Genomic DNA, 26,104 nt, shown 5'->3' with positions numbered 1-26,104 from the left:
AGTGTGCATTTATGCCCAGGATCTTGGATTCCATATAAACACTTGATCAGTTGGCCAGCATATCCGGAATGATATATCAATTTCTCTGTGCCATAGAATTGTTATGCCAGAGAAAATATGATACACCAATATTCTAATTCTGAAAGTGGAGATCTCAAAAAACACTGATTGCACACCATGAGATCCATTAAAATCTGACAGCAGGTATATTCACCAATTTTGACCATAATGATGCAATAAGGAGATTTTCTGTTAAAGGGACAAGAGAACAGATATCTGGCACTGGGCACTGGAAAAAAAGCAAGACAGTTTTAAACAAGTACCACATGTGGTGACTCATTAGATGTTGAGAGCTAATAAGAGGCTGAAGATTTTTAGCTTAGCACTGATGCTGTGGACAGCAGGATACCCTAACATCTAGAAATTGAGAAGGAATCAGGAGTGGTGATAAATCCTGTGCTGCTGCCTGCTGTGCGGAACTGTTATATTTTTAGGATAAAGGCAAAGATATAAAAATCCAAGAGAGTGCCAGGGTCTCATATATACTGAGACCGGCACATTTGTGTATTCATTCATTCACTAAGCAAGTGCTACATGATGGGCAGCATCCCAGGTTTCAGAATGCAGAAGTCCACTAAAAAGACAGAGCTGTATCAGAAAGGGAGCTGTGTCTAACAGAAAAAAGAAACAACTAGATAATGATTATAACATGTAAAGGGTGTTATGATAACAGACATATAGGATATTGTGCCCATCCTGGTCTAGCAAAGTGAAGAAATCCCTGTGGGGTTGCAGACCCAGGACAAGGAGAAGAAAAAGCACACAGAGAGGAAGGAAGTCCCCTAAGTAAGGACATCGGGAGACAGGAGCTAAAGCTTGTTAATGGTAGGACATCAGAAGAAAAAAAAATGGTAGGACATCAGAATGGACAGTGGATAGATACTGATGCTCCATGCAAATGCATCTCTATTTTTATAGACATGCAAGTTATTTTAATGGCCGCTGTTCCTTCAAAGCAGTCAGCTAACCAACATTTAAATTTTGAGAAAATGCTGTGTGCCACATAGTGAGCAAGACAGTTTCTGCCCTCCAGGGGAGGATTCAAACAATGAACTCATAAAAACAAATACAAATAAATACCTACCAACCACTAGGAAGAAAGAGAGTGCCACAGAAGAGAATGAATGAATGAAGGAGCAGGGGGTACTCTAAGTTTGGTGGTCAAGGATGATCTTTCTTGAGAAAAAATATTTGAATCAGGATTTAAACAGAAGAGAAAGGAGGAGTCATCTGGAGGTCCAAAGAGAACATTCCAAACAGAAAGAACAGGAAGGACAAACAGCTTGTGGCAGAAACAGGTGAACTTGTGTTCAAGGCACAGAAATTAGGCCAGTGTGGTCAGAAAGAGTGGCTGAAGGCAGGTGTAAAGGGGTGATGCCCAATAAATGAATAGAGGACAAATCTGTTGGATCTTGGAGGAAGAGTGACCTCATATCCAGCTAGGTCCATGATTATCCCAGATAGTGCTCCTTAACCCAGTTTAATTATTAATAATGACCCCTGGGTGTTGTAGTCCAGATGAAAACTACTAGGGGCTTTTAAGCATGGGAGCTGCAGGATCTGATTCATGTCTTTCAAAATTTGCACTGGCTACAATTTGAGGATGTTCTGTTACAGGGGGAAGAATAAAGCTGAGGGCCCAGTCAGTGGGCCTCATATCTCTATCCATTCTGTTTAAGTCCCTGATACCAAATAGCTTCTAGCACTTCTTACAGTACTCTAAATTCTTTGAATTTAGAAAGATTCTGAGAATTCACTTGGTCTACTCTCTCATATTTTATAAGAATGTTTCCTACAACAGCGGATACCTGCAACTGGCTCTAATAAAACTAAAATCAAAGTTAGCTTTTCAGTAGAAAACTGCAATGGGATAAAGAGACAGGAGACTTAAAGTAAAAAGAGCAGAATCTTTGGATCAAGACAGAGCCAGATGTGAGTCCTGATCCTTTATGAGTTTCATGAGATTGGACAAATGACTTAACCTCTCTGAGTCTTCTATTGCCATTCACAAAAAAGAAATAATAATAACCAATCGACTCCCAGAGAGTATTAAAACTAAGGAGATTTGAGTGCTGCCTGGTACACACCCAGTATTCCAATAGTATAAAAATGAATTAAACAATAAAGATTCTCAAATGCTATTTCAAAACACAGTCCTACAGCCCACCCTCAGCATCCCATCTTCTTGGCAAGGAAACTTAAAATTTTCTCCTTCTTGGGCTGGTATTGTGGCTCAGTGGTAGAGCGCTCATCTAGCACGTGTGAGGCCCTGGGTTTGATCCTCAGCACCACATAAAAATAAGTAAATAAAATAAAGATATTATGTCCAATTACTTCTAAAAATATATAAAATTTTTTTTTTTAAAACACAACTTTCTCCTTCTTTTGCTTGTACCCGTTTTCTACCTGTGGTCTAACCGACCTCATTAAGCAAATGATGTCAGGCACAAAAAAAGGTGAATTTTATGAAATTTCATAAGGGAAAAAGGAAACTCATTGAAGATCTCCAGCAATCACTGTAGCAATGTTTTTCAGTGCAAGTGGTTTTGGTCCTGAACAATTTGGTAGACTGTTCCTGAAGTATACATTCACAGAGTTTCATTCATTTCTGCAACTAGAATAAGTGACCCAAATTGTTGTGATTCTAGTGCTAAAAGACCAGGACCACAAAAAACTATCCACTTCTAAAGGAGCCTCTTTTTCAGAGGACTTCATTGGTGACTATACTAGCTCTAAAAAGAAGTCATCATAAGGATACCAGAGACACTTTCATTCATTTTTTTTAAATATTTTTTTTAGTTGTAGATGGACACAATATATTCATTCGTTTATTTTATGGTGCTGAGGATCGAACCTAGTGCCTCACACATGGTAGGCAATCATTCTACCTCTAAGCCACAACCCCAGCCCTGCTTCCAAGTTTTACCAGCCCCTTGCATTCATTTTTTGAGAGTCACCATTACAAAGGTCCACAAACTGTGTTTTCACAGTTTTGGAGGCTGAAAGCTGGCAGAATTGGGTCCTTCCTAGGACTATGAGAGGGCATCTATTCCATGCCTCCCAAACTGCAGGGATTACAGGTGTCAGTCACTATGCCTGGCTGAACTTCTCTAGTTTTAAAAAAATTCTGACTCTTTAAGATCTTCAGGGTTACTTAGGACACTTCTTTTTAAAAACCTATTTCCTTTGAAAGTCTTCTGCCTTGATTAAAAAAAAAACAACAGAGCATTATAACAAGGAATTAAAAATGGAGAAGAATCTGGTGCAGACCTCCCTGCAGGCCCCCCTCTGCCACCACTTGTTCACAAAGTTGACATTTGGGTCTCATGGGTGATCACAAACATGGAATTCATTCGGAAAAATCTCTGCTACCCACTTGGTACAACTGTTTGTATTTATAAGGCACACGCTATGATGAGAGTTCCATTTATTTTAGATTAGTCTGGGGCCTGGCATTGTAGTTCTAAAAGTTTGAAGATGAAATTATAAATGTAAACAGCTTAAGTTAGTAGCCAAGCCTGCTGTTTTCTATAACAGATGTCATCTGTGCTCTGCCTACTTACATCCTGTAGGCACTGTCCAACAGTACAGCCTGCGACTCTGCCCAAGGGCTTTCTTTAGGCCTGCATGTAGCACAGACTAGAAGTGCTGGGGGGTTTAACACCACTTGGAGTTACCCTTCAGCCAATGGTTGATGGAAGTTGGCAGATGAATGCTCCAGTTTCTTAAAACTTGGTTAGGAAATGTCTCCACTGATTCCCAGCAACTCTAAGAATTCCCCAGCTGCATTAAATTTCAGTTGCCCATTCTAGCAACTTGATTTACAATGTACCCTTCATGAACTGCTTTCCTTGCCTTCTCTCACTTCCCTACCTTCCTAGCATTTCCTAAATAAACCACTATACAGAGTTTTAGGAACTCAAACTAGACCATCATCTTCCCAACAGCCATTCCTTTCTTACTTGTTTATACCACTTCAATTTGCATGAAGTTCCCACCCTCCTTGCCAGTACCATGGATTTCAAGGGAGGCTGGCCACCCCGGCCCCTCAGAAGGGTCCTGCCTAATCTAAATCAATCATGTCATTCTTACTCTGAGAAGGTGATTCAGTTTTGACCAGTGAGACATGAAGCAAAGTCAGCGAGGGGGCATGGAAAATACAAAAAAAGTCAGTTTACTTTTAGCCACTGATTTGTCATGTCCAGATGAAATGTTGGAACTTGTGCAACTATCTTGCAGCAATGAGGGGAGCTACTGAGAGAGCAAAGATAATGCAGCAGATGGCAGGGCATGAGAGCCCCTAAGAGAGGCAGAACTCTAATTACACTGAGATGCTTGGTCTTTGAAATTCTTTTATTTTTTTAAAAAATCTACTTCTCCATCAGATTATTTTATAACTTTATTTATTTAGTTATTGCAAGAAATAATTCTAATCATTTAAAGCAGTCGGGTGAGGATTCTTTGATACTCCAAGTAGAAAGCATCCAATTAATACGTGTTTATACCTGAAAAACTGTCCACACTCCTCAGAATGTCAAGAAGCTAAATATGGCAAATCAAGAGCCCAACAGGGTCAAATAGACATCAAGACAAACAGGTCAGGGGCAGGGGTAGGGAATCTGGAATCATGTTCCCTAAGTAATAATGGTAAACAAAGCTAGAATGTATAGATTCCAGAAAGGGAGGACATCAATAGTGGAGAACATGCTGATTGTCTTCTTTCTTTTCTTCCTTCTTTCCTTCAGCTATCATTTGCTGAGCACCTACTCCATTCTGGGCACCTGTGGGAATTGTGCATTCAGAGGTAAACAGGAGCTACATGGCCAGAGCCCTTGAAAACCCTGCATCCAAGAGTGTCATGGGCAAGATAGAGCCTAGGATTACTTGGTAGTAACTTAGAGCAAGAAGAGGGCAGGTAGACACACATATAGGCCCAGATAAAACTCTGAAGCAGCTAAGGTACTGTTTCTCTATTCTCTCCCACAGGTGGATCTAGGTTCACATTGCATCTAGGCTTCAAAGAGGCCAAGGATGACTTCTGACCTCAGACAAAAAATACTCATGACTAAGCTCTGCTAAAGATAGAAAACTCTTCAGAAGGCCGTGCTCAAAAACGTATGAACTGGTCAATATTTGGCAAAAACAGTGCTTTGAAAGAGAAAAGTAATTTTTATCAAAATTGCAATGTGAGATAGACAACAGTAGTTGGCAAGCTATTTTTCTCCTCAGTTAAGCAATGGCCTAAGTTGGGGGCATCAGATAATAGCAACTGAAAATCTGTATTGATAAATCTATTCTCATTAGGGAAAGAAATGCTGCAATGTCTGCCATTGGCACAGAAAGGATGACAGCTACTCAAAATACCCATCTGCAACAGCCTAATTGCAGGAAAACTTGGAAGTAAGATCTAGCCTTCACTCCTCCAAGAGAAATCACTTTGTACTAAAGGAGAATGGAACCAAAATGTAAAAATATACTTATTTCTTTCCTTGAGATCAAATTTATGGCACAAAAAAATGGGAATCCCAGTCTTGCATATTGAGTAATAAATTGAGTCTGTTGAATCAAACCTCTCATAAATACAAAGTGCAACATTACACAGGTAATTTAAATGTGGATTATGCTTTATTATTTGTGAGCCTCTGAGATACACTTAAAACATTTTACTGGATGTTTATTATTTGAACATTAAATTTGATAACACCTTTGTTTTTTGTGTGTGTTTTTGCACTGACTTGCAGATGGCTGTTACCTACTGCTGTTCTGCTTTGCATATGCTCTGCTTTATTTTCAGACACACCAAAAATATCCACATACAAACATTTAAGCTCCCTTTTTAAGGCAACATGGCTGATAATGGTGTTATTAAAATATATTATTGCTAAAAAGAATCTTGTGGATTTTATTTTTACATTCTGAAAGCATAAAGACTAGTTTTTATTCATTTATTTATTCATTCATTCAACAAGTATTTTTGGAACACCTAGTAATTGGTAGATTCTAGAACACTGGGCTTGAAGCTAGATTTAGCACTCTCTCTGTAGACAAACAGAGCTGAACCAACTTTTCTACTATAGCCTTAGGATGGAGCCATGAATTGTATATACCAAGCTCTAGACAGTGAATCAGTACAACATGGCAATTAAAAAGTTCCAAAAAGAAGAGATTTGATGATACATGAGAACCAAATTTTTTAAGCAAAAAAAAAAAAAAAAAAAAAAAAAGTTGGGATAAGGCCAAAAGAAAAGTTTTGGGACAAGGTCAAAGTTATAGTTATATAGTGAGTGTATATTATCAGTTATGCTGTCTTAGAATAGAAGATTCAAGGTAAAAATGATCAAGAGAGAGTATGAAGATCATGGGAAAATCGGAGGCCCCCAAACCACAGAAGCTTACAAATAGATAAGCAATCTTAGGCTGTGCTTACTTGATGTGGGCAAATTCTTACTGACAGAGAATTGTGTTGACAACTCTGAGCCTCATCCTTTTGTCCCAAATGGTGTCTGAGAGATAACATTGAGGGGCACAAGCAAAGTACTGTTTTCAACTATGGAGATTTTACTATTTCATCACAGAAAGCCAGTCCTTCTCCAATTTCTGTTTTATGTTTATTCCTATTAACTTACTGTTGCTTTTCAACTGTGAATGCAGAATTCCAACACTGTTTCACAGGAAGCATGATCTGGATTTCTTCTTCCACATTAATCTATAGTGTATCTTTGATCCATGGTATAGGGTCAATATGCTACCTAAATCTCCTCCTAAAATACAAAGAACAGAATATCACATCATCAAAGCCAGAATATTATAAAAAGGGAGATATGAAGACAATAACAAATCCCAACAAAATAACCTCCTACTAATGCACAAAGTTTAGTAGGATGGGCAGGAAAGCCTGGCAAGCCTCCTCAAACAGCACTGGCATTTAAAGGACAAACTCTGAACAATGGTATAAACTCAAAAAATTTTGCTTTTTTATTTTTCTCAAGGCTAACCAGGTCCTGGAAACTGATAGATTAACTACATCTCTGAAGAGACAGAAATACATATTGGTAAGTTGATAATTTATTTACAGGAAGGAAAGGTCAAAATTCTTATTTCACCTTTCCAAATCTCACAAAATTTCTCAAACCTATTAGGAGTTTTATTAGGGACTGAAGATTAAGAATAACAAAATGTAAAGTGCCTTGAGGATCTTTTATTCAGATAGTGGCCAAGCTTGGTGATCTGACCCTATCCCAAGTCATCTAAGCTCTCACACCAAGCAGATGGGGCTGCAGAACTTTGAATAAGTCTCAATTCCCATGTCCTACAGTTCTCAGAGTGAAGAATGAACACTGGAATAGATCAGAGTTGACCCAGAGCCCACTTTGTGAAGCTAATAGACAGATAAGGGTAGAAGTTAAGTAAAAGTAAAGTCATAACTGAGACAAAGCACAAAGCTTAAGAAGACAGGAAGCAGAGGCATGAAATGCTGGGTCAGAGCCAGAGACCTTTTTCTGGGGCGCTTACCAGCCCATCAATACATGGAGAGAGATCTGTCACAGGTGCCAAGTGGCTCAGACACAAGGCACTGGAATTCCATTAACTGGAAGCTTTAATGTTTCCATAGTTACTATACAAAATACAGATTTACCTCTCATTTTCTGAACTCTATGTGTTATGGTTTGGATATAAGGTGTCCCCCCAAAATCTCATGTATGAGATAATGCAAGGTTTAGAGGTGAAATGATTGAGTTATGAGAGCCTTAACACAATTAGTGAATTAATTCCCTGATAGAATTAACTGAGTGATAACTGAAGGCAGGTAGGATATGGCTGGGGGAGGTGGGTTCCCAGGGATGTGCCTTTGGGATATATATTTTGTATCTAGTAAGTGGAGTCTTCTCTCTGCTGTCTGATCATCATGTGAATTGCTTCCCTCTGCCACACTCCTCCAACATGATGTTCTGCCTCACCTTGAGCCTGGAGGAATGCAGTCTGCTGCCTATGGATTGAGACCTCTGAAATTGTGAGCCCCCAAGTAAACTTTTCCTTCTCTAAATTGTTCTGGTCAGGTTGAAGCAGTGAAAAAGCTGACTAAAATGCTATGAAAATCACAACCTTTATGCAACCCATGAGTCTTCTTAATGGTGAGACTGAAATACTAAAACTGAAGTGCCTGACAAGTCATTTGATCAGTTTTACTGTACAATTCCTCAAATAGGAGAAAATAGGTGATAAGATTATTTAGCAGTATATTTTCTTAGGATTTTGAAGGCTATAAGTTAAACCTAACATAGCAAAAAAAGATTACCTCTGTTAGATGTGCTGTGTTTGCCCTCAACATCTATTCTCTAACCTCATCTACCCTGCTCTGTGTTGCAGAAAGCTGATGTTTGTGGCTACATTAACCAAGTTAGCTCCTCTTCTGGCTTCAACCAATGGAACTCACTAGCAGAAAGTTAGAAAAATGAAAAAAGGAAAAGATTATTGCAGTAGGCCTCAAAGAGTTTGTTTTTGAAACTCATTTCTACTCTTAAGAGATAAAAGTTGTGTCTGTTGAGTTTAGAAACTATAACAAAAATTATGTATGTTGATATTATCAATGAAAACTGAAGCTGAAAAATTAACATTAATTCACTTTCAAAATAATAAGCCCATTGTACATTAATATAAGTAATACTTTTCTGAAAAATAACTATATTTTCCTATACAAATTATGATTAAATTGACATTGATATTTTTTGCAAATCTCTTGAATATCTGGCTTAATATAAGGCAGCCAGATTTTCATATCAGCTTCTGTATTTGTGCTAATCAGTTTTCCATCATAGTGACAAAATACCTGAGATAAATCAACTTAAAGGAGGAAAGGTTTATTTTGGCTCTCAGTTTCAGAGGCTTCAGCCCATGAGCAGTTAATTCTGTTGTTTTTAAGCCTGTGATGAGGTAGAAGATCATGGCAGAGAGCATGTGGCAGAGCAAAGTTGCTCACCTCATGGGCAGCAGGAAACAGGAGAGATGGGAAGGAGCCAGGGTCCCACTATCCCCTTGAAGGGAATGTCCCCAATGATCTAACTTCCTTGCTGTAGACCCCACCTTCTAAAAGGTCCACTGCTTCACAATAGTGCCACAGATTGGTGACCAAAGCCTTTAGCACATGGACCTCTCAGGGTCATTCTAGATCCAAATTATGGTGACATTTAATCTGTTTCAATGTCACATTATGCAGTCCCTGAAAAACTCCTCTACACGTTCATGAGAAAATAAGGCAAAAGTTATCTCAATATTACTATAAAAATATTATTGAAAAATAGTTATAAAAGGCCTTGGGACACCCAAAAGTCCCCCCCCCCAAATTGCTGATTATTTATTTCCCTGGTTCCCTTTCTGCCACACTGGAAGTTGGCAGTGGCAATGTTCCCTTATCAGAGCTGTATCTTCTATTGGGCAGCCAGCTTCCCCCTACACTTAGGGGATAAATTTTCCATTCTTTAGCCATCCTTTTAAACTCATGAGTGATAAGGGCTCCCTGTTATTAAAAGACCCAAGATGCTTCAGCATTCCTTTTTGGCCTTTCTTAATCTTGCTTATACCTTTGCAAATAGATCTTTCATTAAACTCTCACTCTTTCTGCATATGATGGACAACCTGGCCCTCCATAATCTCCACTTTGTGATATTCCTGATATTCATACCATTGTGTAATCTCTTCCACTTGAGTGTGGAGAGGACCTGAGACTTGCTTCTAAATCATAAAATCTAAAAAGGTGATGGATGCCTCACTTACAATCACACCATGTTGTATAAGATCCATCTCGCTAGTAGATGCATTCTAGAGACTCTTCCTCATGGCTTGATGAAGCAAATGATCATGTCGCAGAAGTGATCATATGACAAGAAGCCTTATGGATGTCCCACAGCTTATATATACACCATGGAATATTACTCAGCCTTTAAGAAGAATGAAATTACAATATTTGCTGGTAAATGGATGGAATTGGAGACACTCTGCTAAGCAAAATAAGCCAATCCCAAACAGTCAAAGGCTGAATGTTTTCTCTGATATGCGGACACTAATTCACAATGGGATGTGGGGAGAATAGTAGTATTTTGAACTGGACAGAGGAGAGTGAAGGGAGAGGAGAGGGCATGGGGGTAAGAATGATAGTAGAATGAATTGAACATTATTACCTTATGTGCATATATGATTACACAACCTTTATAACTCTACATCATATACACCCAGATGAATGAGAAGTTACACTTTATTTCTGTATGATGTGTCAAAATGCATTCTACTATCATGTATAATTAATCAGAACAAATAAAAAAATATTTTTTAAAAAAGAGTGCCCCACAGCCTCCAGCCAATAGCCAGCAAAAAGTTCCACCTCAACTCTCAGCCACAAGGAATAAATTGTGCCAAGGATGTGAGTGAACTTGAAAGCAATTCTTCCCCAATGAAGCCTCTAGTCAACACCTTGACTGCAATACCATGGGACCCTTAAGGATCTGCCTAAGCTGCGCCCATGTTCCTGATCCACAGAAACTCTGAGATACTAAAGGCACATTGTTTCAAGATGCCAGGATAGTGGGGATTTTTCATAGCAGTAGATAACTAGCAGAATGCCATTCGCTCCTTCCCCTAGAACTCTGACCCATAAATCATTTACACATTAACTGTAAAAACAAAAATTTTTTTTACCAGTCTTTCAACTTTTACCAGCCCTTCCAATATTCATCTCCATATCATACAATGACTACAAAATCATTACCAATTAATAATGTGAAAAAGTAATGATGGTGTTAAGCATTTTGGTTGTTAGAAATTTTTATCCAGTTAACATTTTTCCATGTTAGAAGCAGATAGTATATAATGGTTATACATATAAGACTTTTATGTTTCTAATTACAGAATAATTAATATCAGTAAAGTACAAAGAATTTTTGCATATGCCTCAATATAAAGTGTGGTTATATTTTTAAATGTATATAGTATCATGATCACTTATGTAGCCATCATCCCCATTAGAAAATTGAATATTATAGAAACCTTTGATGCTAACTTCTTGGCTGTACAACTCAAAATCATATTTTTTGAAAAAAAAATTATTATAATCATTAGTGCATAATAATTGTAGAAAATACTGAATCTATGTACATTTTCACACATGTGCATAACATACTTTGGTTGTATCCACCCTCCCTAATTACTCTTTCTTACACCTCTACTCTCTCCTCCTGGTCTCCTTCCTCTTCCCTAACAGTCCCCCTCCACTTTGTGTCACCTCTTTTTCCCCCTAGATTCCATATATGAGAGAAAACATGAAGTATTTTTTTTCACTTACTAGCAAACTACACTAATTTTAATGGTTGCTTGATCCTAGAAATCAAATTAGAACAGCATTGAAAGGATTGAGCTCTGAAATTTTAAAGCCAAATTATCTTTTTTGTGCTCAAGTGTCTTTGTACATGACTAGTGGCACAGTATGGTAGATGGCTCTAGAAGAAGAAGAAGAAAAAAAAAATAAAGTTCTGTTCCTGATTCTGCTGCTAATCATCCATGAGTCCTTAAACAAATCACTCACTCTCTCCCAGATGCAGTATTTCAAATGCAAAATAAGAAACTCTACCAGCTAGTTTTCTACATTCTTTCTTATTCTAATATTTGGAATTCAAGTCGCAGGTTGAGTCAAGACATGATTCTCATGTTCTGCATTAAGATTGAAGCTTAAGATTGAAAACACTTAGTTATTTCTAGGGCATAATATTATTATTTATTTCTGGATGATTGTGTTATCATGTTTTTTTCTTTGAAAGCAGTATGTGGAAATAATGCAAAAATATATTTGAAAGAATGATTCTTTGTTATTGTAAAATTAATGAAAGTCACAATGCAAGAAATTCATATGGTAAGCTCTGTTATCTTGAGAATTAATCTGCTATAACTGCAGCATTTTCTTCTTTTTGGATCATGTTTTTATGTTGGCTTTTGTTCCATTTATATACTGCTACATGGTACATTATCCCAAAACTTAGTGACTTATTTTTTATGTATTTATTTATTTTTATTTTATTTATTTATTTTTATTTTTTATGATGCTGGGGATTGAATCCAGGGCCTTATGTGTTCAAGGCAAGCACTCTACCAACTGAGCTATATCCCTAGCCCAACTTAGTGACTAAAGCATAAACTAGTTGACAACATTTCAATTTTCTAGGTTGTGAATTCAGGCACCAGGGTTTCTATTCAGTTGGCAGCCAGGCTGATCTGGAATATCCAAGAAAGCTTTATTTACATGCCTGGAACATTGGTGAGGGCAGCTGGAGAGCTGGGCACATTGTATGCCCTCTCTCATTCTCCAGCAAGATAATTAGACTACTTACTTTGTGACCCAGTGTTTCCAGAGACCAATGTTAAGGCTTCCAGAGGGCCAGATCTGAAATTGACATGGCATCATTTCTGCCGTATTCTATTTGTCAAAGCAGTCAACAACCAGCTGGGATTCAATGGAAACAGTATCAAATAATTTATGGCCAGTTTAATCTTTCATAAAGCAAGACATATCAAATTCTACAGGATTCATGAAGGCCCCATTTCATCTTGGTTTCTTCCAAATAAACCACTGCTACACTACTAGCAGAGAGATAATATCTCTTAAATGCCTAATATATGATAGCAATTCCTGTTTGAAGGCATGCATTATGAATTACAGTTAGTTTGAATCTTGCCTTACTCACCCCAAGTGTTAACACCATGTATTGTCTAACTATAAAAGCATGGGAATATTTAGCACAATATTGGTGTATAATAATTGTACAAAAGCATGATAATTGTATCAAATTGTTTTTCTGCAAACTTGTATACAATACAGCTAGAAAATCTGGTGCTTTAGTTAACTTGTAGTAAAGAAAACATAGACTTTGTTCATGACCATGTCAAAAATTTTGACAATATCAAAATTCAAATGAATCTGTATCACAAAATATCATGTGTTAGTCAGCTTTCCATTACTATAGAAAATACCTGAAATAATCAACTTATAAAGATTAAAAAAGGTTATCTTATCTCACAGTTTGGGAGGTTTCAGTCCATGGTCAATTGGCCTCATGGCTTTGAGCAAAACAGAAAATCATGATGGGAGCACATGGTGGCAAAAACTGCTCACTTCATGGCTTTGAAGCAAATGAGAGAGAAAGGGGTTGGGGTCCCACTATCTACTTTAAGGGTACATTCCCAATTATCTAAAGACTTCCTACTAGACTCTGCCTCTTAAAGTTTCTACCACCTCCCAATAGCACCTAGCTGGGGACTAAGCCTTCTACATATCGCTCTTTAGGGAATAGTCTGGATCCAAAATACAGAATACATAAACAAAGTTCAAAGAAAAACAATAAATTTGAATAAAATGTTTTCAATGTACATAGACCATGGATTAGTATCTAAATTATACAAAGAACACCAACAAACTAATAGAAAAAGATAAATCCTATGAAAGAAAAATGGACGAAGAATATAAAAAAGCCATTCACAGAAGCATTCAGAAACACTATGAAAGTCTAAGAATCAGGGAATTGAAAACTACACTCAATATAATAGCATTCTGTACTTATTAGATTGATAAAAAGTTTAAACTTATCAATATTGAGTATTAGAAATACTGTAAAGGCATGAAGACTGTGGATGGACCTGAAATTTGTGCAGATCAGCATGATTTATTAAAACAAACATAATTGCACACTGTCTGCAACCCAGTAATTCTGTTTTATTAACTTCCCTTGTTGCTCAAAAAAGAAAGCATTTTGATTTTGTCAAACTTATTGACAAAGTTACAACTTTTTCTATACTTTTAAAAGTAGTTGGATAAAAATGTCTGGCTTGCTAGTTATCATCTACAAGTTTTGTAGGAGATAGTATATTAAATGTATTAACAAAATTGATGTTTGGTACATATATCATGTATAAAGAACTATGTTAAGAATTAAAAGAATTATAGCATCATTTGTAAGTATAAAAAAAGTACCTAAATGTTAATCAATAAGGGAGGTGCTAAAGTAAATGAACTATAGTCTCAGTTATAGAACGGGGGAGGCAGGGGCTGGGGTTGTGGCTTAGTGGTAGAGCACCTGCTGGCATGTGTGAGGCACTGGGTTCAATCCTCAGCACTACATAAAAATAAATAAATAAATATGTTGTGTCCATCTACAACTAAAAATAAAAAAAAGAATGAAGGTAGGTTTATATGTATTAACATGAACTAGTCTCTATAACAAAATGTCAAGTAAAAAAGAATATGGCAGAACATTACATACAATGGAATCCTATTTAGGTTAAACAAATACACAAAAACACAATACTATTAATTGTTATGATTTTATAAGTAATGACATGTAAATGAAGGTACTAAGATCTGGAATGACATCTACAACACTGCTCACACTGGTGATCTGGAGAGATATTGAGGATGAATACTGAAATCTAAAGCAAGATTAAAAAGGACTTTAGCCCCATCTGTAACACATTAATTTCTATCATAAAAATGTATTTATTATGAAAAGTAAAAATAATTTAACATTAATCACAGAAGTTTTTATTTCAAAATGTATAAAGATATAGATTACTATTAGTAACAAAATAAGATATCCACATTATACTTTTAGGTGAACAAAGTAAGTTTCAGTATGATTCATTTAGCATATACTTTCATTGGAAAAGGAGAGAAAGTCCATTACTTAGATGAATGCTGTATCTGAAGGGAGTGAAGTGAGATAGAGAGAGAGAAGATATGGTACCCCTTTTTAAAAATATGTTTCTCTCTTGTTTCAGTTTTATAACAAGCACGCTCTTCTCTTATAATAAAATATTTAATCTTATAAAGGCCTCCATGGCTAGTTATAAAACATCTCGGGTTTCACACCTAGACCATGGACTATCTCCAGGTCTCACTTTTGCTTTAAAGATAAAAGCTTCCATATCTAAGGGATTGACTTGCAGGTCATGGGCTGTCAATAGAAAACAGCCTTCTCACTTCACATGCACTGATAGGGCTCTTTCATTAATAATCAAGAAAATAGGAAAATGTAAATTATTCTTTTCTAAAGATTAGTAACACATTGTTTTTCATTATTATTATTATTGGTTTGTAAATCTCTGGCAAAGTGTGTAAGAGCTAAATATTCTAAACCAAATCTTAGTCAAGAATTCAATCTAGAACTAATTATAAAGCATCCACTAGAAGAAACTGTACAAATTGCATAACCACATTTTTTATTAACTTAGTTACAATAAGTGTATAAAGCGACATTACTGTTCTTTTTGCCCCCCCCAAAAAAAAGAAAAAGATTTTTTTTAAAAGTGTCTGTTTCGATGATATCAAACATGGTAGGAAGAACCTCTTCCTTTAGTCGTTTCCTGTTTGTCAGTTTTCTATCTAGGTGTCAGGTTTAAATTTGGAACATGCAATATGCAGTGAATTTATCTCAGGCAAAGGAAGAAAAAAGAGAAAGGAAGAAACAAAACCTCAAATTACCCATTTTAAAATAAAATGTAATTTAATATATAATGTTACTTTTTCTAGTTATAAAATTTATAGGGCTATAATTTGCAGGATGCCAATGAGTGCCACAAATAAATACAGCTCTAATTGCTTATGAATTGTTAGACTGTGATTTGAAGCCTGGTTTAGAAATTGCTGACATTAAAAGATTATGAAGTAAAAGTGATAATGAAAAGCAATAGATTCCAAAATGGAGGAAAGTCAAAAGTGGAAAATAAAGAACAGCAAAAAGTGTCAGAACCTCCCAAGAGAATGATAAGAAGTAAATATTCTATTACAATCAAGGTATACAATAGCAGCCAGGTGTGGGTGCACGCCTGTAATCCCAGCAGCTTGGGGGGCTGAAGCAGGAGGATTAAGAATTCAAAATCAGCCTCAGCTACTTAGTGAGGCCCTAAGCAACTCAGCTCTTGCTGTCTCTAAATAAAATACAAAAAGGGCTGTGGATGTGGCTCAGTGGTTGAGTACCCCTGGGTTGAATGCCCATTATCCACCCCCCCCCAAAATAGAAAGAAATACAATAACACTCATTAAATTATGTGATTTATAAAAGGATTCACTGTTACAAAAATGTAGTTCTCTCTTAGCTAATATACAGAGAAAATGAAGAGAACAAAGCCCTATTCGACCCTCCTAAGGACTGACCTTAAGAATAGCAAAACACTAAGAGAATTCTCTTCATGCTTTCAGATCTAATTCTTACTTGCCTAATTCTCTTTATGTACCTGCCTAAATAGTAGGTAGAATAACCATTCCTGGGATCTTCCAATATAATGACAGATTACTTTTTAATTTTGATATAGATGGCACAGTAAATGCACAAACCTTTAGTGTATAGCACAATTAATTTTTGTATATGTATACATCTGTGATTACTATATGAAACAATCCATTACTTTAGAAAATATTTTTCTGACCCTCTCCAGGCATTTCCTCTTCCTTCAGAGATAGCCAGCCACTATTGCAACCCCTATCATGATAGTTTATTATTCATGATCTTGAACTCAATACCCACAAAATCATATAATATGTAATATTTATATCTGGCTTCTTTTACTATTTTAACTTTTTTACTTGTTTTAATTAGTTATACATGACAGTAGAATACATTTATGTACTTTGATATATTATAAATAGAAAGAATATAATTTCTCATTTTTCTGAGAGTATGTGTTGCAGAATCATATTTGCCATGTAGTCACATATATACATACAGTAATAATGTCTGTTTCATTCTACTATCTTTTCTATCCCCACATCACCTCCTCATCCCTCCCATTACTTCCCTCTACCTAATCTAACGCTATTCTTCCCTAGTGCCCCATCACTTTATTATGAATCCACATATTAGAGAAAACTTGGCCTTTGGTTTTGGGGGATTGGCTTATTTCACTTAGCATGATATTCTCAAACTCCAACCATTTACTGGCAAATGCCATAATTTCACTCTTCTTTAAAGCTCAGTAATATTCCATTGAGTGCATATATGCACTCAATGGAATATATATATATACACTCAATTATACTCAATAGTATAATTGAGTATAATTGGTTCCATAGTCTAGCTATTGTGAATTGTGCTGCTATAAACATTGATGTAGCTGCATCACTAGAGTATGCTGATTTTAAGTCCTTTGGGCATGAACCAAGGAGTGGGATAGCTGGGTCAAATGGTGGTTCCATTGCCAGTTTTCTGAGGAACCTCCATACTGCTTTACATAGAGGTTTCCCCAGTTTGCAGTCCCATCAGCACTGTATGAGTGTACCCTTTTCACACATCCTCACCAACATTTATTATTGCCTGTATTCTTGATGATTGTCATTCTGACAGGAGTGAGATGAAATCTTAGAGTAGTTTTGATTTGCATTTCTCTTTGAGACAACAAAAATCATTTGTTTTGTTACCAAATCTGCAACTTGATCAAGCTCAGTGGAGACAACTTATCTCTAGTCTATACAGCATCAGCCAGGGTTAAGTAACTGATGCTGGAGGATCCACTTCCAAGATGGCTCATTTGCATAGTCAATAGGTTCATGCATACTATCAGATGGGTGCTCAGTTTAATATTTCATTCCATCATAGCATCAGACTCAGGCTCGAAGTATTAAATATTATTATCTAAGCCAGATTGTATTAGTTCAGTCTGCCATAGCAAAACATCATGAACTCAGTGGCTTAGGCAAGAGAAATTTATTTCTCACAGTTCTGGAGGCTAGAAAGGCCAAGATCCACATCCAGCAGGGTTTAGTTTCTAGTGAGGGCTTTCTTCCTGGCCTATATGTTGAGAGCCACAGCGAAGGGGCCCCAGCAAACTTTCAGACTGCCAGCTGATAATTGGCTCACAGCAGCCCCAGCAACATCTAGCTGATTGGCTCCTCTGCGTGATGCTCATTGGGCTGTTTCCCTGCCCTTTCAGACCACGGAGCTGCTCATTGGGGGACTTTTTTGGCTCCACCCACGCGATCCAGCCAATCGGCCTCTAGAGCAGGAGGATTGTAGGAGGTGGAGAGGCTGGTGGTTTTGGGGGAGAGGCTTGTGGGAAGCCGGTGGTGGCAGTTGGGCTCTGAGGGTTTTTCCTGAGGAGCCGTTTTGTTTGGCATGTGTGGTTCTAAAAATAAAGTTAGTTTCTTTTGACAAGTGGCTCCTGATTGAGCCCAGCCAGACTGTGGCACTATAGATAGCTATCATCTTACTGTGTCCTCACTTAGGAGAGAAGGGGAGGAGGAAGACCCTAATAGGACTGCATATCTCTCTCTCTCTTCCTCTTTTTATGAGGCCAAGTCCTATCTAATTAGGGCCTTGCCCTTATGACAACTTTTAACTTTATCCCCTAAATAATGTATCTGCAAACACAGTCACACTAGGTTTAAGGGATTCAGCATTTTTATTTTGGGGACACAAAGCACAAGTCTACCTATAGTCCCTCAGGTGAGGTTCCTTGAATACAGATTTATGGGTAGAGTTTCTAATTATTATAGAGCCTGTGGATTAAAGAAAATATTTTTCTCAGGCTCTGATGGTGAGACAGAGATTGCCTATAATAGACAGGTCTATCCAAAAAAGGGAAGGAACAAAGGTAAAAAAAAAAATCACAGATTCCATGGCAATTCTGAAATCCACTCAGGCACATGGCACCAAGCCTGCTTGATAAGAGCACAGTGATGCTTCCTGAGTGATTATTCTTGGTCCTTGGCTTGGACCTCTGGGTTTTAGGCTCTCTCTTTTGAATCATTTTATTTCCCATTTCCAGGTACCATTCCTATAAAAAAAAATTACACCAAATTTTAATGTCTTCAGATAATAGTCATTTAATTATACATTATCATTATTATTATTATTATTATTATTATTATTATTATTATTATTTTGTGGTACTGGGGATTGAACCCAGGGCCTTGTGCATGTGAGGCAAGTACTCTACCAACTGAGCTATATCCCCAGCCCTATACCTCATTATTTTAGGCCTCTGGAATTTGGTCAGAGCCCAGCACATCAGAACTTCCAGAAAGCGTGTTCCAAGGATACAAAGCAGAAGCTACCAAGTCTCTTCTAACTTAGTCTTGAAGACATACCATGAGTTGCTTCTGCTACATTATACTAGCTATGAGTGAGTCACAAGACCTGGGGGTATGATGGGTAGGAATAAACAAAGAAATATGAATAGGATACAAAATTAGTATATCAGTTGAAGAATAATAAAAAGCTTTGTAATGTCACCATTCCTTATCCAATCAACAAATAAGAATGTTCAACTTTTTAGTTATTATGTTTTATCTCTGTGTTATGTAAGTTAAACTTTCTGTACTTTGTTTTTTTAACTGTTAAGTGGGGATAAGATACCCACGTCATAGATTTTTGTGATGATTAAATTGAGACTACAATATACTTACAGGTAAATGTGTGGCATAATAATACAAATGTGTAATAGTTTTAGTCCTTATTCCTATAGGAATCCTATTGGAAAGGAATTATTTGTGACATAAACAACAACAAAATAGACTCATTGAAATTACAAAGATCCATTCACTGAAATGATGTTATTTTTATTGTTGGGGCTCAGATACAGTCATAAGTTGTGTTGTGAAGGGGATATGTCCTCAGAAATGTGTCATTAGGCAATTTTATTTTGTGTGATTACAGAATGTACTTATATAAACTAAGATCCCTATAACATCACTAGGCAATATAATCCCACAGAACCACTCTTATATATGCAGTATACTGCTGACTGAAAGGTCATAATGCAGCACATGACTATATTCATAAATGGTACTGTAAATGGTGAGTAGGAAGTTAGGACATTGATACATATGAGCTCGTCTTAGGGCAATACTGATATACAGTCCTAATTCTCTGAATGACTCTAGTAAATCTCAAGATTATTCTGAAAAATGTTGCAAATACAAGATGCAAAGGTAATTCATGTCATTCACAGGGTTTTCTCTGGCTTAGATTATTCCACAGAACAGGAAAGGCCATCCTCGCAATGCTTCAGGGAATCATTCTGTTGCAGAGGCAACTATGAATTTAAAAGGATTTTCAGAATTATTTTACTGTTTTATTTTATTGCCCCGAATTAGAGGGCCTATAAACAATGAGGCCAGCCAATGTATGATTCTAATGGACACATTTTTAAATGTGTGTGGTGCTCTTACAGACATTTGCTCTACTTTCAGGGCTGCTCACAGTATTCAAGATCTTAAATTTCAATATCTGCTCCAGAGAAAGACATCTCAGTTTCCCAGGTCCCACATTCACCTCTCTTTCAACCCATTTGTGCTTACTTAGGTCTATAGCTGACCAAGTTGCAGATTTGGAATAAGTCCCTCAGGGCATGGTACTCCCTTCCTCAGAAGGTATACCCACTGAAGATGAAGGTGACTTTTTCTTTTTCTTTTTCTTTTTTTTTTTTTTTTGAGAGAGAGAGAATTTTATTTTATTTTATTTTTTTAGTTTTCGGTGGACACAACATCTTTATTTTATTTTTATGTGGTGCTGAGGATGGAACCCAGCGGCCCGTGCATGCCAGGCAAGCGCACTACTGCTTAAGTCACATCCCCAGCCCCTGAAGGTGACTTTTCCAGGATCCTTTTTGATAGGAATAAGTCTCTGACCTCGGTCACATTTCATACTCTCTTTTTTTGGTGGGTGGGAGCGGTACCCACTTAGCCACATCCCCAGCACTATTTTGTATTTAGAGACAGGGTCTCACTGAATTGCTTAGAGCCTCACTTTTGCTAAGGCTGGCTTTGAACTTGCAATCTTCCTGCCTCAGCCTCCCCAGCTGCTGGGATTAGGCATGAGCCACCATACCAGGCTCATATTCTCCTTTTAAGCCAGTTTCTCCCAAACACTTCTGTTTTCAGTTTTGAAAATGTCAGTGAGGCTGCTAGGGCTGAGTGTTCTCAGATGTTTGGTCAACTCAGATCTTCCAGGAAGACCAGAAGAGACCTGAGAACTACAGTGTCCTAAATCAAAGTGGGGTCATAGTGAGAAATGATGGCCATTGTTAATGACTGCAGAGTGCATTAGCATGCAGTTGGGAATTTAAAGAAGAGTAAGTACATACGAATTTACTAGCCCATTTGCAATGATGCAAAATGGTAAAAATAGCATGCTGTATAATAGACTGGTTAGAAGTGTTGGAATGTTATACTTCTTTCAACTATTTACCTCTCTCTCTCTCTCATTTATTTTGGAGGGGAGGTACAAAGGATTGAACCCATGGGTGCTTAACTACTGAGCCAAATCCATAGTCTTTTTTATTTTATTTTTTAAATTTTGAGACAGAGTCTTGCTAAGTGGCTCAGGGCCTAACGTTTCAGGGTCTCACTGAATTGCTGAGCGCCTCACTTTTGCTGAGGCTGACTTTCGACTTGTGACCCTCCTGCCTCAGCCTTTGGAGTCACTGGGATTACAGACATCACTATGTCTGGCCTCATCTTATTTTCTTGCCACCCAAACCTTTAATGGCTTGGTATTTGCTTGCCTGGTATCATACCCAAATCAAAAAATAAGCAGCAATTTGGGGCTATGTATATATTGGGAAACATTTAAAGAATAAGGTTATTGCACAGAAATCTGAGAGCTTATCTAAGTGTCTAGAAGAAAACTTAAATACACTATCTGAAAAAAGAAGAAAGCATTGGAGATGAAAGAGACATTCTTTGAATGAGAGAAGTGAATTTTCATTTATTTTGGTACTGAGCCAACATTTTAAAGAAGACTCAAAGCATATTAATGATCAATTGCATTGTATTAGTGTAGCACCAAAGCTAATGCTGGCCTAGGAATTATTATTTTTCATGAAGGATTAAAATTTGAGCTTATTTTTACTTAAAAAATGTGGTTAAAGATCAACTTCTATCTCTTAGTTCCTCTTTTTCAGTCATGATACACTACACATTATAACTAACTCACTGATATTTAAAAAAAAAAATCAGATCCCCCATGACTTGGTGAGTCAGATTCTAAATTAACAGTCTTCATCATTAGGATAAGGAGAACAGCAGCAAATGAAAAGCCAATTGGAGAGATTCTGATGCTGATACTGATGCTGATGCTGATTTCAAGTTACCAGACTGCTCAGAAAGGTTCACTATATTTATTTAATGTCTCAGAGAACAAGTCCACAATTTCCAGCTTTGTCCTATTGAAGTTACAATGATTGTTAAAATCTCATAAGGAGTTTCTGTTCCACTTTCTAATTCCATGAAAGACTGACTCTTTTGTAAAATGCCTCACTTTGTTCACTTATTTATAACTGAAGATATGCACCAATCTACTTAAATATTTTATGAAATAAAATTAAAAGTGTAAATGTGGTTAACATTTTAAAGATATGCCAATTGAAGTACTCCTTGAACTCATTTGACCAAGTATATTTTCCCCATTTGTTTTGAAATCACACCTGTGCTAAGACATGCACTCTTTTCCTCTATCTGGTAAGCACAAGGTGTGGGAACTTGTGCAATGGATAATTAATCTCTATTGCTATCTATAGTTTCATAGTTAACACTGTCTTAGCAGAAGTGTGAAAACACATTCACACCTTTGAAAATGGATGATTAACTAATCAAATGACAATATGAATGTTAGACAGAATTACAGAAATGACTGCAAGGCAGAGCTATTTATGATTATAACATTCTATTTAATTTTTTAAGGGTGGATTGTTCAGTATAATCTGTGTTCCTCAAACATCTGAGCAGATTCTCAACTTTTTAATTGCATGACTCCTCAAAAAAGAATAAAGACAATTTCAGATTCTCCCTTTAATTAAGTGTTTTCTAAATACAAGGGGTTAAAAAGGGGAAAGAGAAGTACAGGTTAGGACCATAGCAAGGAGGAGTCAAGAGAGGAGAATCAGAGTAAAGTGAATAGTCAGTTACTTATTTTCCCCTTTTGGATTTGGCCACTTCCACTTAAAATGAAAACTAATCTCAATGGATAATTGAATATTTAGTCTATGTCAGCAAGTCCTCTTTTGATTGTCCAAAATATAAAAATCTAAATTGGGAGATAGACCTCTATTTTCATTATTTTGTTAATTTTCTAATTTTTATCTGTGATCTCTCTTTTAAAAAATAATACTTGGAAAAAGGTAATGACACTGGTGGAGAATAGCAGATCTAATAACTGAAACTTTAAAACCAATATCCCATGTATACTGCTTTAAAATCTTTTGGAATAAAAATATTTTTCTGTGTTATATTTAAAGCTGAAGTATATATATGTGGCATATATCACTTATTGCCTTGTAGTAATTTTGAAGGCATCTTAATTGCCTTAGAAGCCTTTGCAATCTAGTTACATATATGTCTTATTACCCTGTTTTTAATTAGCCCAGAACTTTCTTCTAAGTAGGCAAACTTGTCTACTGAATAAACACTAAATAGTAAACGATGAGCAAAAATTTGCCACAAAGTTGCATTCTCATGGAAAAAGTTAATTATTTAAAGCATAAAAAAGCATTATACTCAATTTATATGAGTCACATATTTCTTTGTTACATAGAAAATTTAAAAATGTATTAATTATCACTAGTTTACCAGTGAATGCTGTTAATAGTTTGACCTCATACTTACTGTTGACATTTGGGGTAGTTTAGGGGTACACCAACACCATTTTCCTACTTTGGTCTGTCCCCTTTGCTTTCTTGAAACCACCTTTGTTAGGGTCTTGACCATCTTTTTTTTTTCCTTCTAATTTTTAATTCTCAATAACATTGACCCCACTCAATACTTCTCCCCTTTTGAAACACTGCTTTCTCTTCGTTTCCATGCTCCTGATTGGCCTCTAAAGGCCAGAGTTCATTCCCTCCTTTGGATTCAGTTACAGGGTAATATATTATTATGTATATGTTAGTACATTTCATTATGCCTACTACCAAGTTTACACCTCTAGTCCAAATCTCTTTTCCTTTCAGTTCTACATATGGATGTGAACGTATGTGCACACACAAGCATACACACACACGCACCCACACACACCACTCTGTCCCCCAAGCCTGCCCTTGCATTGTATTTCCCTCTCTTAGTGATTAAGGAGCTATTTACTGTTACCCAAGTAGAAACTTGAGAATAACCTTTCAATCTTCTCTCTCATACCCCACCATATCCAATCTCTCACTATATCCTCTTTATTCCATTTCGCAAATATTTCTTGGATTCATCTCTTTCCATCACTCCTATTCTCTACCCAAATTGGGCAACCACTGTTTTTCTCTGTGTACTGAAACATGTTCTTCTTGCCTGTAGTCTGTGCCCCTCTGTTCAGTGTCATATTGGATTCAAAGTGATTTTTCTAACAATCTTTAAGGTTTTTTGCTCACAAGCTCTGTATGGAAATTTGGAAAAAAAATACATATATCCTCCAATGCATTTTTAAGTTGGCATAAAATTATTTTACGTAAACTTAAATAATTACCAAGAACAAAATAACTACCAAAATTAAATAAATAAAGAATATACATTTGGATACATTCAAAAGAAGGACAGCTGTGTTCTCTCTTGGATATATCCAAGTGAATCTAAATAATAATATTTTATACCTGTCATTGTCCTCTTAAAAATGCACAAACAAGTTCTTCTCTAGCAGTTAGTAATTTTATAGTTTTTATTTCCCTTGAATTTGTATTTATATTTCATCTTCTTCTGAGGTAATAAATTTGGGTCTCTTATTAATTATCCTATCACACTATAGCAAAATTACAAATAGTAGCTGAAGTTTCTGTTTATTTTTTGTACCACACATTCAAAGTTAAATAATATCTTACAGATTGATTTACTGTTTTATATATATATATCATTATGACTGATGAAAATAATATAAACATACTTTACTTCTAGAAATATGCTTATTAAATAAATATAAGTAAAATTTTATAAGAACCCATATCTTTATGTTTATCTTTATAAGAAACCATATCTTTATGACTGTGGATAAATATCATTATTTCTATAATAAGCATTCAGAATAAATTTTATGCCTATATTTGATCTTATAGATATAAATTTTGAGAAGTCTTGATACCGCAAATAACTATATGGGTCAAAAAAATATATTATAGCAATGACAGTCATTTCTTGAATTTCTTTTCAAGTAATGCACAAAAATTCACAGGATATAGTGTTAAAATTATTTTAATAAGCTATCAGTTTGGCAACTTGATTAGATCCTCCTTCAATTTATGAAAAATGATTGGACACCATCTACTCTGTGAAAGTAGCTTTTACCATTTATTAGAGTTACTTATTTGGTCAGTATCCAACAAGTATATTTAAAAAGTTTTAGCAAAACATATTGACAGTTAATTTTATTCCTTCATTTAGAGGCCCCTTATTTATGGATTTAAAATTACGTTAAAACAAGTTATCTATCTACCCATCTATCTATGTGTGTATGGAATTCATGTTAGAATATCTCCTGTTATTTGTTTAATAAAAGACCTTTACATTTGTGCCAAAGTTCAGTTTTCTAGGTCATTTCACAATACCTTAAAAGGCACAGCATATCAACATAAATATAGGCTCTTTAGAACTGTTATAAATAAATAGTATAATAATGTAATTTCATGGTAAAAACAATTTCAGAATTAATTCTGTAAATCCACACCTAGAACAATAGAAAATTAATCACAATAAACTGACAATAAATTTAGATTCAAAGCATTTGCAAAAATTATTAGCAAGAAGAAGAGAAGGCATTCCTACATATTAGAGATTGCTATTCATTGCATTATTTACAGTAGAACCTATAACATATTTTCTTAAAGTTATTATCACTGTAGTAAATACTTGGAATTGAAGAATATTTGACTAAAAATGCTGATGAGTGACAAAGAGCAAGAGAAAAATACTTAGTTTCTATGAGTTTAGAGTACTGAATGCTTTCTAGGTAAGGTAATAAAATTGTTTCCTCACAATCTGAATAGAAACACAAAACATAAGCTTATCTTTGTTGTATGTTCCTTTCACTAAAGCTATAAAAGCTCTTGAAAA

The 26,104-nt window shown here is 36.0% G+C and overlaps 1 non-coding gene across 1 annotated transcript; it reads right to left on the bottom strand.

Moving 5' to 3' along the window:
- Nucleotides 1–18,968: 18,968 nt before the first annotated feature.
- On the bottom strand, nt 18,969–19,042 carry Trnav-cac (transfer RNA valine (anticodon CAC)). Its single transcript has one exon. It is a non-coding gene; the product is annotated as a tRNA-Val (tRNA).
- Nucleotides 19,043–26,104: the final 7,062 nt, after the last annotated feature.

Source organism: Ictidomys tridecemlineatus, chromosome 2 (genome assembly GCF_052094955.1).
Source record: "Ictidomys tridecemlineatus isolate mIctTri1 chromosome 2, mIctTri1.hap1, whole genome shotgun sequence".
NCBI lineage: Eukaryota > Metazoa > Chordata > Mammalia > Rodentia > Sciuridae > Ictidomys > Ictidomys tridecemlineatus.
Note: the sequence above shows the minus strand (reverse complement) of the source record. Positions and strands in the feature narration are given on the sequence as shown.